Source organism: Molossus molossus, unplaced genomic scaffold (assembly GCF_014108415.1).
Source record: "Molossus molossus isolate mMolMol1 unplaced genomic scaffold, mMolMol1.p scaffold_m16_p_4, whole genome shotgun sequence".
Classification (NCBI taxonomy): Eukaryota; Metazoa; Chordata; class Mammalia; order Chiroptera; family Molossidae; genus Molossus; species Molossus molossus.
In genome coordinates, this window is record NW_023425377.1 from 118,469,036 (window position 1) to 118,480,940 (window position 11,905).

Below are 11,905 nucleotides of genomic sequence, written 5' to 3' on the forward strand. Positions count from 1 at the left end.
ATCCATCTCCTCTCTCATTTTGAACCTACCTAACCCTTTTTCCTCCCTGACATTCAGCCTCTTCATAAAAAATGGCTCTGTAAGTAGGTCGGAGTATGAATATAAAATCAGTATTGAAAATGCATTATTATATAAACATATCTACTAACTTAGAGATGCTGTAGGGCCCAGATCCAAAATACATTTTCCACACATAACCCCACTAAAATATAAATTCAATGAGGAAAGAGCACAGTCAGATTCAATTCTACCACAAATGCAGAGAAAAGAACCTATCATATAACAGATAATCAGTAAATATTTATTTAATTGCAGAATATATAGCAATATGGATAATGGGTTCTTTGTGTTGTTGTTTTTTTTCAAACATTTGGGTTTATTTTGTGTGGACATTCCTAGACTTCTATTAAAAGCTTATATTGGAAATGAAGGCATTAATTACAATAGATGACATTTTGCTCACTGCCTGTTGTATGTCAACAATGTGTGGGAAACCCTAAAGGTGAATAAGTTTGTGTTTTTTTTAAAGCCATCACTCTGATAAAATGATTACCATTGGGGGAATACCAATGAAGCCAACAATCATTAGGCACAGTGTGATAGCTGCCACAATAAGACCTGGAGAACACAGGTGGAGGAGGCACCTTTGCCAGAGTTGAGAGGTCAGGGATTTTCTGGAGGAAATTACTTTTAAACTAAGACTTGAAAGATGTATAGCAATTAGCTAAGGGAAATTAGCAATTAGCTGATGTTAACACAGAGGGAAAGAGTCGAGCCAGAGCTGGAAGAGTCGGGATTAGAGTGGTGTAATAAACCTGTGGGCCATGATAGTGAGCTTGATCTTGACCCTTGAAGGAACTAGTTGATTGTAACACAGATCATCTGGAGAGCATACCAGAGCAGTTGTGTTGAGACCATAAGGAATTATACTATTTCAAAACGACAGGGATGGAACGATTCTGGTACAAATCATCAGAAGAGCAGTTGATAGGATGAAAGGAACCAGAGAGATCTGAAACCTATGAAATTGCTGGGTGCTCCATAAAATATAGTTGAATATCAAGGATTTTATAGGATTTAACATGTAGAATAGATTGAATTTATTGATTTCTTGGCAAAACTGGGGAGAGAAAAGGAACCAACTATAATGCTGAAATTTCTGGCTTATAAAATGCTGGTAGTGATGTAATTACAGAAGACATTGGTGATTGATAAAGCCTTTAAAGTGTAATTCTTTATTTGCAAACTTTAACTTCCCAATGCCAAAGCTAACAAACTAACAAAACATTCAAACATTTTCTTCCTAAGCAAATTATGTGGCTTCTACAGATTTTCTTCTGGTTTCATTTTTGTGGGATATATGTTGCTAAGATAAGTAACGTGGTTTGGAGAACTGTCTTACCTTGTTCAGGTGAGATCTACTTAATAAAGAGTAAATTCAATAATTATTGTTATACACATACATGCAAACTGAGGTCAGTAATTGTTACCTATGGAAAATCAGGCATAATTTAATAATTAATTGTCAAACATGTTTTTCAACAGAATTTGTATGAGACATTTTCTTGTACGTCACTTGTCAATTTATTTCAGTTTTCATCACCATTTATCCCCTTTATGCCCTCTTCCACCTCCACCACCCCCCGCCCCCAGAATCAACACCACTCTGTTGTCCATGAGTTCTGCTCTTTTTTTTTTCCTTTTTGTTCAATCCCTCAACACCCCACCCCCAACCCCACCACACCCCCACATCAAAGCTGTCTTCCTGCTCCCTATCTATGAGTCTGTCTCTATTTTGCTTGGTGTAGTTCAGTTGGTTCATTAAATTCCACATATGAGTGAAATCATATGGTACTTGTCTTTCTCCACTTGTCATTTTTCAAAGCTATTGAACAAGATTAGTACAAAATGAAGAACCCATTACCAGAAATGGCAATAACATCCATATTTATAATTTTATATTGATCTATCCTATATTGTTAATTTCTAATTTCTTCAGCATGGGGTGAGTTGGACTATTTCATTTAACATTTTCATTAGAGATGTCAATTAAATAAAGTGTAGGACCAATAGAGATTCTGTATTTTCACTAATTTTACAAAATGTGATTAAAATAGAGGGCAATTTTTTTTATAGCATTGTAATATCCATTCAATAAAATATTTCAAATACATACTCATTTTACCAGCTTATTTAGTGTTTTGCTTGATGGAATTCAGCCTGTTACAGGTAATTCAGTTTTCATAGTACTCCTTGTTAACACGGAACCAAGAAAAGGTATCCTTTCTTTGCTGGAATTCACTCGGTGCTCCAGTGAAATCTGTGCATCTGTCAAGCTGTCTTCCCCTCGCTGGAGAGCCTGTCAGAAATAATCATTTCATGGTCTCACGTTCACGAAGGTGCAAACCAGAGGCTCGCCAGCCTTTTGTATGTCAATAACGGTGCAGACACGGATGTTCAGTAAAGGTAGTATGGACACACCCGTACGCAACACTCTGCAATTTTTTTGTTTCTGTGTTTTGTTCTGTTTTATTTTGTTCAAGAGTAGGCCCTGCAACTGAATAATTTAGTAGTTTACTAAAATTACATTTATGAAATATGAAATTAAATAAGAAATTCTTCTATGACATCAGTGGATATTTTATAAGTAGAAGCCCTAATATAAAGTTATTGAAAATGTTTATTTATAAGAGCCAAAACCCTCAAGCTCTTTGTTTAAATGAGAAATCTAGCATAGGTTTATTATCTTAATGTGTGTCATTAAAGAGGAAATAACAATAGTGCTCTTATGATTTAATAATAAAATACTAAAATATGCATATAGCAGAGAAAACAGTACTGTTAGTTTATGTGTTATTACAGGTCATACATAATTTAATTTAACCATTTAAAGAAATTATCGATATTTTAGAGGTTAAATACCATTTTACAGTATCTAAATTCCAGGTATCCTACAAAACTCCTTTATTATAAATAGCAGTTGCAAGAATGTTTAATTTACATAGAATAGTATCTACTTTTTGTAATTGCAAGGAAAAAAATAGTTTTTTTTTATTCTTATCTTGAGGTATATCTTCTATCAGCATTTAGTAAGGTTCAGTTTCAAGGCCAAATACTGTTAGTTTCTTTGTTAGACTAATGCAACATGATACCTTAAATCTTCAAGATAATTCCCAACATGTTCATTCCAAGAAATATTGATAAAAAATTACAGTGGTGCAACATTCAAATTAGTATGAAAATTATATATTTTCATTGAGAAAAAAAATCTAATTTCTATGCTAATTTCATGAGACTGTACAACAGATGTTCATTTAGGATATGGTCTTAATGGGAATTATGGCGCTCTACCCGCAGATTTTATCTCTGCTATTGACTCCTAAAGTATTTGTTAAAGATACAGACACCTTATTCTCACAGGACTAGAATTCGATTCTGAGCTTCAAAGTGGGGCCAGAATATGTTTTTTTCTTTTTATTTATTAATTAATTTCTTTAGCTTTTTATTTTTACCAAGCTTCTTGATCCTTTAAAAGTCTGATAATTAAGTGTCAGCAAAATGCTTAAAAAATAAAAATAAATGTGATGGTTTTGTTTTGGAATATCAGACCCCCCACCCGACACCCCACCCATAGGTAATCTCCTTTCTTTTAACATACTGGAGTGGATAAATGTCCTTCCCAGTAGCTGAAGCTGAAAAAAATGTCAGAAAAAGTTGTTTTCCTGTGTGTGTGTGTGTGTGTGTGTGTGTGTGTGTGTGTATTTCGTATGTAGGACTCAAGACTAGTTTTCTTGTTGCATAAAACTATATCCAATAATTAAAGTGCTTGGATTTCAATCCAGACTCCACACCAGGTTAACACTGTACATTTAAATAAACTATACAACCTCACTAAATCTTATTTTATTTATCTCAAAGGTAAGCAGTCTAATGCTATTATCACTTGGGGAGAGAATTACAGATTGACAGATCAATACATGTTACCATGTCTAGAGTAATGTTTGGTATTTAGAGTTTATTTATTTATTTATTTTTTACCGTTAAGTTTACTTCAATTGTGGTAGTTATTATTTTAACATTGGCATTGATAAACACACTCCTATGAAAAAGGAATAACAATTTCTTGGCATATTGATAAACTTACAATATAAAAGTTGGGTCCAAATATAGTTATATAATGAAACAAAAGTAGTTTATCTGATTGTAATAGACTATAGATATACTGGTCATTTCATAGAAAAGTGAAAACAAGCAAACACACAAAAAAAAACCAAGAACAAACTTCTTTTCTTTCTCACATTGTCTACCCAGTGACACATGTGCACGAATAAAGCCACACTTCTATTTTTTTGTTCTTAGTTACTAACTACAAATTTCCCTGTCAACAACATGTGTTGCCCTGGCCGGTTTGGCTCAGTGGTTAGAGTGTCGGCCTGCAGACCAGAGAGGCCCGGATTCAGTTCCCACTAAGGGCATGTACCTCAGCTGCAGTTTGTCCCTGGCCCAGTTGGGGTTGTGTGCATGGCAACCACTCGATATCTCTCTCTCACATCAATGTTTCTCTCTCTTCCTCCCTCTTTCCCTCCGGCTCTGTCTGAAGATAAATGCAAAAATGTCCTCAGGTGAGGATAAAAACAAAACAAAACAACATGTGTTAATTTGCCACACAACATACTTAAAAGTACTCAGAATTTTAAGCAAAAATAATAACAGAGATTTGTCAGAAACATCGATGTATAATATGTGTTTTACCTGTGAAACAAAATGACCTTTTCAAGGACTTACACCTGAATAAGTTGGTATTGAAATTTAAATCTCTTAATTCCCAGTTCAAAACTCTTTCTACTACTAAAATCAAAAGAGCTAATTTAAAAATTAGCTAATTTGATATACCTTTCAATAAACATTCTGTTTTCCATGGCTCCTGTTGCTACAGCCAATAACATTTTAATGTAGGGCCTTTGTTTTTACCACTTATCATGTATTTCTCCTGTCCATCTGTTGTATATTTACAATTTTATATTCTGTTACATCCCATTACCTACTGCCAATCTTCCACCTCTTCCTTTATTTAATATTCACCTTAAATCTTCCAAAATATGTTTTTATACTTACATAATTAGATCAAAATAATAAGATCTTTTTTTTTTTCGGTACGTGCCCCTAGCGGGAACTGAAACCCAAGACTCTGGTCTGCAACCAACACTCCAACAGCTGAGCCAAACCGGCCAGGGCAAAATAATACGATCTTAACCAAATGGTTATCTATATAAAATTTACTGAAGTTAGAAGTAATTTAAAACAGCTAGGAAAGGTGTTACATATGTGTTGAAAGTTTCATTAAAAATGTTAATGAATAGCCCTGGTCAGTTGTTCAGTGGTTAGAGCATTGGCCTGCAGACCAGAGAGACCCTCAGTGGCAGCTTGTCCCAGGCCCTGGTTGGGGTTGTGTGGGTGGCAACCACTTGATGTGTTTCTCTTGCATGGATGTTTCTCTCTCTCTTTCTCCCTTTCTCCCTCCTGCTCTATCTGAAGATAAATGCAAAAATGTCCTCAGGTGAGGATAAAAAAAAAAAATGTTAATGAATAAAATGTGAATATTAAGGAATTTTTGCCTTAAGAATGTACTTAAAATATTAAATAGAAATAAGATAATTATTAAAAGATGATTAATAGCCAAGCACAGGGAATGGTAATAGTTTTTACACGTGTATTATTTGTTTATTGCTGCCAAAATAATTTACCACAAGGCTAGAGGCTAATACAACACAATTGTAATATCTTAGAGCTCTGTAGGCATTTGGTGGGCTTGGTTGGTGTCTCTGCTTTAAACTTCACAAGTTTGAAATGCAGTTATCAGCAGAGCTGCTGAGGATGAATCCATTCCAAACTCATGCATGTTGTTAGCAGAATGCAGTTGGTAGGACTGAGGTCCTCATTTGCTTGCTGGCTCTGGGCTAAGGGTCATTCTCAGCTTCTGAAGCCCGAGTATCCCCTGGCTCTCAGTTGTCTTTACTTTCAAAGTAAGCAAAGGGTTGAGCAAGTCCCTCTCATTTTCTAACTATCTCCTGCTCTTCTTCCTCTGCTCACTCTAATACTATTTGTGCCTTTCTCTTCCACTTTTAAGAACCCATGTTGGACCCACCCAGATCATTCTGGATAATTCTCCTCTATTTAAGGTTTGTAAGCTTGACTCCATCTGGAAAGTCCCCTCTGCAATGTATATAACATAAAGTCAGGTTTTAGAGGTTAGGACATGGGCATCTTCAGCAGCATCATGGGAGGGTGGGAAGGACAGGCAATAACTACCAGTTCAACATAGTTAAGGGGGCGTGGCCACAGTTTTGTGGCTTGTTCACTAAATCAAGTATTTTCATTTCTCCTGATCTTTTCTAAAAGGGTTCATATAGTGTTATTTGGGCCCACTTCAGTGTCAAACTCTGAACTTTTATTGATTTATTCAACAAGTATTAGTTAGGCAGTTACTCTGCGGCAGGTCCTTTTCTAGGCACTAGGCCCAGAGAGGTAAGAAAAACTCCTAGTGTCCCCTCACTCATGGAGTTGACAGTGTTGTGAAGGAAGCAAACAACAAATGTGCCTTATGATCTCAGAGTATGTCATTTGTAATGAACACATTTAAACACCAGGGAAGAAAGACATTGAGGTGAAACAAGGGGATATTTTAGGAAATGAACAAATCAGAACCCAGGGAAAGAGAGTTCCAGGAAGAGGGGACAGAAACAACAGTGGTGATCGCCATGAAGGAGCTGGAATTCTGTGTGAATTAAAATCTATTCTACTATTTTTTCTCTTTTTTGGACAGAAATTCATTAAAGTTTTATAGCTTTGTAATAAAAAATATAGACATTGGTGATAAATGACCTGGAATTAAATCATGACCCTAACATTATTAATGAGATGGCCTTGAATCTTCCAATCCTTAATTTCATCATCTGTAAAATGAGGATGATATTAACTGACTAACCTCATTGGATTATTTTAAAAATTAAATAATTTAGGATACATATAAATATTCAATATGTGAACTAAGCCATTAAAATCTGTATATGAGCATTGGTTTTTCATATCATGTCTAATTTAAATTTTTACTATGTTATTTAAATTCTTATATATTTCTCAATATGTTAAAAATAATATAATAATACAGTAACAAAATAACAATTAAGCTTATAAAATGCAAAATATATACATGTCTTTTCCTATCCTAAATCCTGAACATGTAATATTTAAAGAAAAACATGGCATCCTGATTATAAAAAAAAGCACATTTCTCTAATAGACAATTATTTTCCTTGCGAACAGGACCATCTGTGAAATATATACTACCTCTAGGAATTTGAATTAAAGGATTTTGGGAAAATATTGCAGCATATACTTAAACTTACCTAAATAATGAGTCAGAGAAAAAGATAAGCTTATAAAACAAACCAATTTATGAGCAAATAAAATGTACATTTTTGCATTAAGATATTTCTCCTTGGTCTCAAAAGACTAAAAACAATCTAAATTATAATTGCTTCTATACATAAGACTCAAAGAAAAATGGATAGGTGAAAAGGGAAATCAATATTCTTCGAAGAATATATTATTTGGACATTTAGAATGCTCTGCTTAAATATACTAGTGTGTTTTATTTGTAATGCTTATTTTTCTCATATTTCTTCTGATGTTACTTACCCAGATTCTCCTTTGTACACCATTATTCAAATTTTGTTATAGAATTCACACCATCTTAAGGTACTCTCAGAGGTTTATGTGGAGTATTGACATCAATCATCTCTCGTCTGTATTAGTATGTATGCCTTTATCATCAGGCCTATTTCTTCACTGTATGTCCAGCCACATGTATTATGTAAAGTTTGCTCTCCTGGTACTATGCCAAATAAGAAAACGTATTAAAATTGGAAAAATCTTTACTTCTTACAAGAATAATGAAATATAATTATTTCATATCTGACCAGGGAGTAAAGAATGTGGTGTAATACTTTTACTTCCAGTGACTCATTTTTTTTTTTTTTTTTTTTTATCCTCACCCGAGGATATTTTTCCATTTTTTTTTTTTTTTTTACAGATAGAGTGGGAGGGAGAGAGAGGAAGGGAGAGAGAGAGAGAAACATCGACGTGAAGGAACACATCGAGTGGCTGCCACCCGCACGACCAACCAGGGCCGGGGACAAACTGCAACCGAAGTACGTGCCCTTAGCGGGAACCGAACCCGGGTCTCTCCAGACTGCAGGTCGATGCTCTAACCGCTGAGCCAAACTGGCCAGGGCTGACTCATTTTTTTAAATGTTTCTGTTTAGCGCTTATACTTACTTTTGATTATTTCTGAAATAATTTCTTATTGTAATGTGACTTCTAATATGATTTCATGTTATTTCTAATATGAAAATATGCATTTATAGAGTGCTGTTGTGAAAATAGAATAATTTTAAATGTTTTAACAATGAAAATGTTTTAAATTCTGATTTTAAAGGCACAATTCATGACCTTAAATGGCTTATATTCACTTCTGGTTTCATCTCAGGATATATACAGTTGGAAAGAGCATCACTCTGCCTTTACCCCTCCCCCCCAAAAAAACAAAAAAACAAAAAAAAAACAAGACAAAATGCAGGTCAGTGACTTTGCTGGAACCAATCACAGAGGAAAAAATAACCCCAAATCTAAAGAGACATAGACTCTGTAGAAAGGAATGGGTAACAAACACTGAAATAGAAGGACAAAGGACACTGGATGCTGGTAGGAAGAATCCTGAGAGAAGAGTTGATCCATCACTAAAGGCCAAGAACAGGCTGTCAGGAAAAGATGAAGCCCTAGTGGCTACAGACACAGGTGCCTTCTTGCTGGCCTTTCTCCATGAACCCCAACAGAACCCCACACAAAGGGAGGTGAGGCCTGGGTAGCAGGACAGCAGCTGTGGGGTGAGGCACAGAAACGGCCTGAGAACCACTCTCCAGCATCAACTCTGAGGGAAGGAAACTCTCATCTCGGGAGGTGAGCTACTGTCACCACTGAGGTGCCATTTGAGACACTGGGAACAATCGTTACAGACTGAAAAGGGAAGGTTGTCTAGCTCTAGGGTTATGCATTTATCTGAAAAATATTCAAAAGAGTTTTTAAACTCAGACATGTGTCATGTCAACAAGAGGATTAATTAAGAATGCCACAGTATTATTAAGAGAACGTTCTATATGTATGCAGAGATAGCTGGGAGAGAGATGATAGAATTTTAGGATTTTGTAATAAACTTCCAGTTTCCCTTCACTTAAAACAAAACACTTATTATAGTTAATACATAGTCTTGGAGAAAAATGTGTCTGGTTTATTAAAGAACTATGTTTTCCTTATACTGGTCAAATCTGTAATATTCTGGAGTAATCAATTTGTGGTCACTATATAACCAATTCCAGTTGACTTTGTCAGCAACCTGGATCAGGACCTTTATTACATATTGAGGTAATGCTTAATTTAGCTCATAATTTTACTTATGCTAAAAGTTCCTTTAAATTCAGTGCCTTCTTCAACTCTCCTGCTAAGGAGGATTCTTTCCAATGGGCAGTATAAAACACTGCCCTTTACTTATTTCTTAACTGGGAAGTATTTTCTGTCTTTTTACAAGGTACTGCTGCTGCTCATCTGCAGTCTTTTTGCTGAAAGATCTTTATGTCTGTTCTCAGCCAATGTTCTCTCTTGCATCTCCAGTAGAGAGGAAAATTGATGCTTATTTTCATTGAAGAGACTCCGCAGAGTCGTGGATGTCATACCATTACCCTGTAGCCCATTAAATAACAAAACAAACCTTTCCACAGACATTTAGAAGATGATTCTGTTTTAAAAATATGTTTTTATTGATTTTTTTTTTTTTAGAAAGAGAGGGAGAGAAACATCCATCGGCTGCCTCTTGTACGCCCCCTACTGGGGATGGAGACAACCGGGGCATGTGCCCTGAGTGGGAATCGAACCAGGACCTCTCAGTCCATGGGATGATGCTCACTCCACTGAGCTACACTGGCCAAGCTTTTTTTTACTTCTTAGTGCACATTCTCAAATTAATTACTAGATCAGATTTCCATGACATTACTCTCACTTATTCCAAGTGTATTTGTCAATTTTTCAATAAATTCTACCAATATGTCCCATTGAATTTTTTCTTTGTATCAAAATGTATAACAATATGAATGCAGAAAACATGCTCATATCAATTCAACAGGGGGCTGGACATGCAAGCACCACTCCTGTGGACGGTAGACGAAGGCTGGAAAATGGCACAGATCCTCACATCTCCTCCCTGACTGCAGAGACGTCAGTATGGCCATGTGTACACATGATTTTAGCAAAGACAATTTATGTAAATAAGTTCATATGGAAGGGCTCATTTTCTTTTCTAACTTGTATGTTTAAAACCTGAAATAGGAGAGTTGAGTCAAAGGTACCCATCAAAATTCTCATCTTCTCAACATTTGTGGGCTCTTAATTGAATTCATTTCCTAACCATTTTTCCAAATTTCTATAACAACATAGTTTTTAATAGCAACCTAAGTTGATAAAATTGTTCCAATAGATAAAATAGTGTGCATACTTAGTTTTTTAAATCTATCTACTAAATTTTCCAATTCTGTGGACATGAAGTAATTACAATTTAATATCATGTGTCTGGAGGCAATATTACAATAAATTGCATGTAGTTTCTATTATGTAATTATGATACACGGTCAGGATGTTCTCACTGATTCTCTGAGAAATTATCTTCAAGAGGAATAGAAAGTGATATTTTTAAATGATTGTTCTTATAATTTAACTTTTTCATGGAAAGCAGGCTTCCCTAGATTCTGTTAGTATGAAATCTGACATGTTGGGTGTAAAAAGCATGATGCAGTTCATTACTGATTCCTCTCCATCAAGTAAGTTCCCCGCCTCAGAGAAGTCAAATCCTTCCTTTTTTTTTACCAATTACATTCTGCTGATTCGAAAATAAGAATTGCATGGTTACTTTTACCAATACCAAATCCAGGAAAGTAATTAAATGTTCCAAATATCATGGTTAATGTATATATCCTTTCATCATGCCTTTAAATATTCTTTTCATTTTCATTTCAGACTAACTAGTTTATTTCCGCTGAAAACACAGATGTGCCCAGAATTAGCCAATGCAATCAACTGAACTGATCCCTCTTGGTTCATAAAATATTTACGGTGTCTCAGAAAGTCAGAGTATTTTAGCCTAGTATTTTCAGAAACCATGATTTAACATGCTGCCAGAAGTAAAGAATTAGTTTCTCTTCTTGAGGCAGATTGAAAAAAAAACAAACTGAGATTTCTAAATGTGTGTATTTTAAAATCCGTGAAATCCAATATCACGTCACATTTTCTGCTGTATTATGTAATGTCTTTTATATTAATACAAATTATATCTGACACCCTTTTGATTTCTGAGACATAAACGGAAACTTAGTCACATGTTAAGGCCTGCAGAGAAGGCGTTCTCATCTGAGCAGCTCCACGTCCCCTTGGGTGGAATGAGAGTCCCCTCATCCAGGAGGCCCTATGCGGTGATTACAGCTACAGGAAGGAATAAACCTTCCTTTTACTCCACTAGCATTTATATAAATATATTTTTCCTTTAACCCTCTTATTCAGAATAAACTTAAAGGAAGAATGGCTTCTCCAGTATCGGAAGTCAGTGAAGCGCTCGCATAGACTTTCATGCGGTTTGTCGCAGCGGTGGCGGGGCAGCGACAGCCGCACAGGGCCCTTGGCCTTTATCACCACCTCCCAGCGCACCGTTCACTCCGGTGCAGGACCAGCTGCATCATCAGAGACCAGGCGCTGCAGAATGATGGTTTCAACGATCGTTTTAGGAGAGTGAAGGACTCTGGCTACT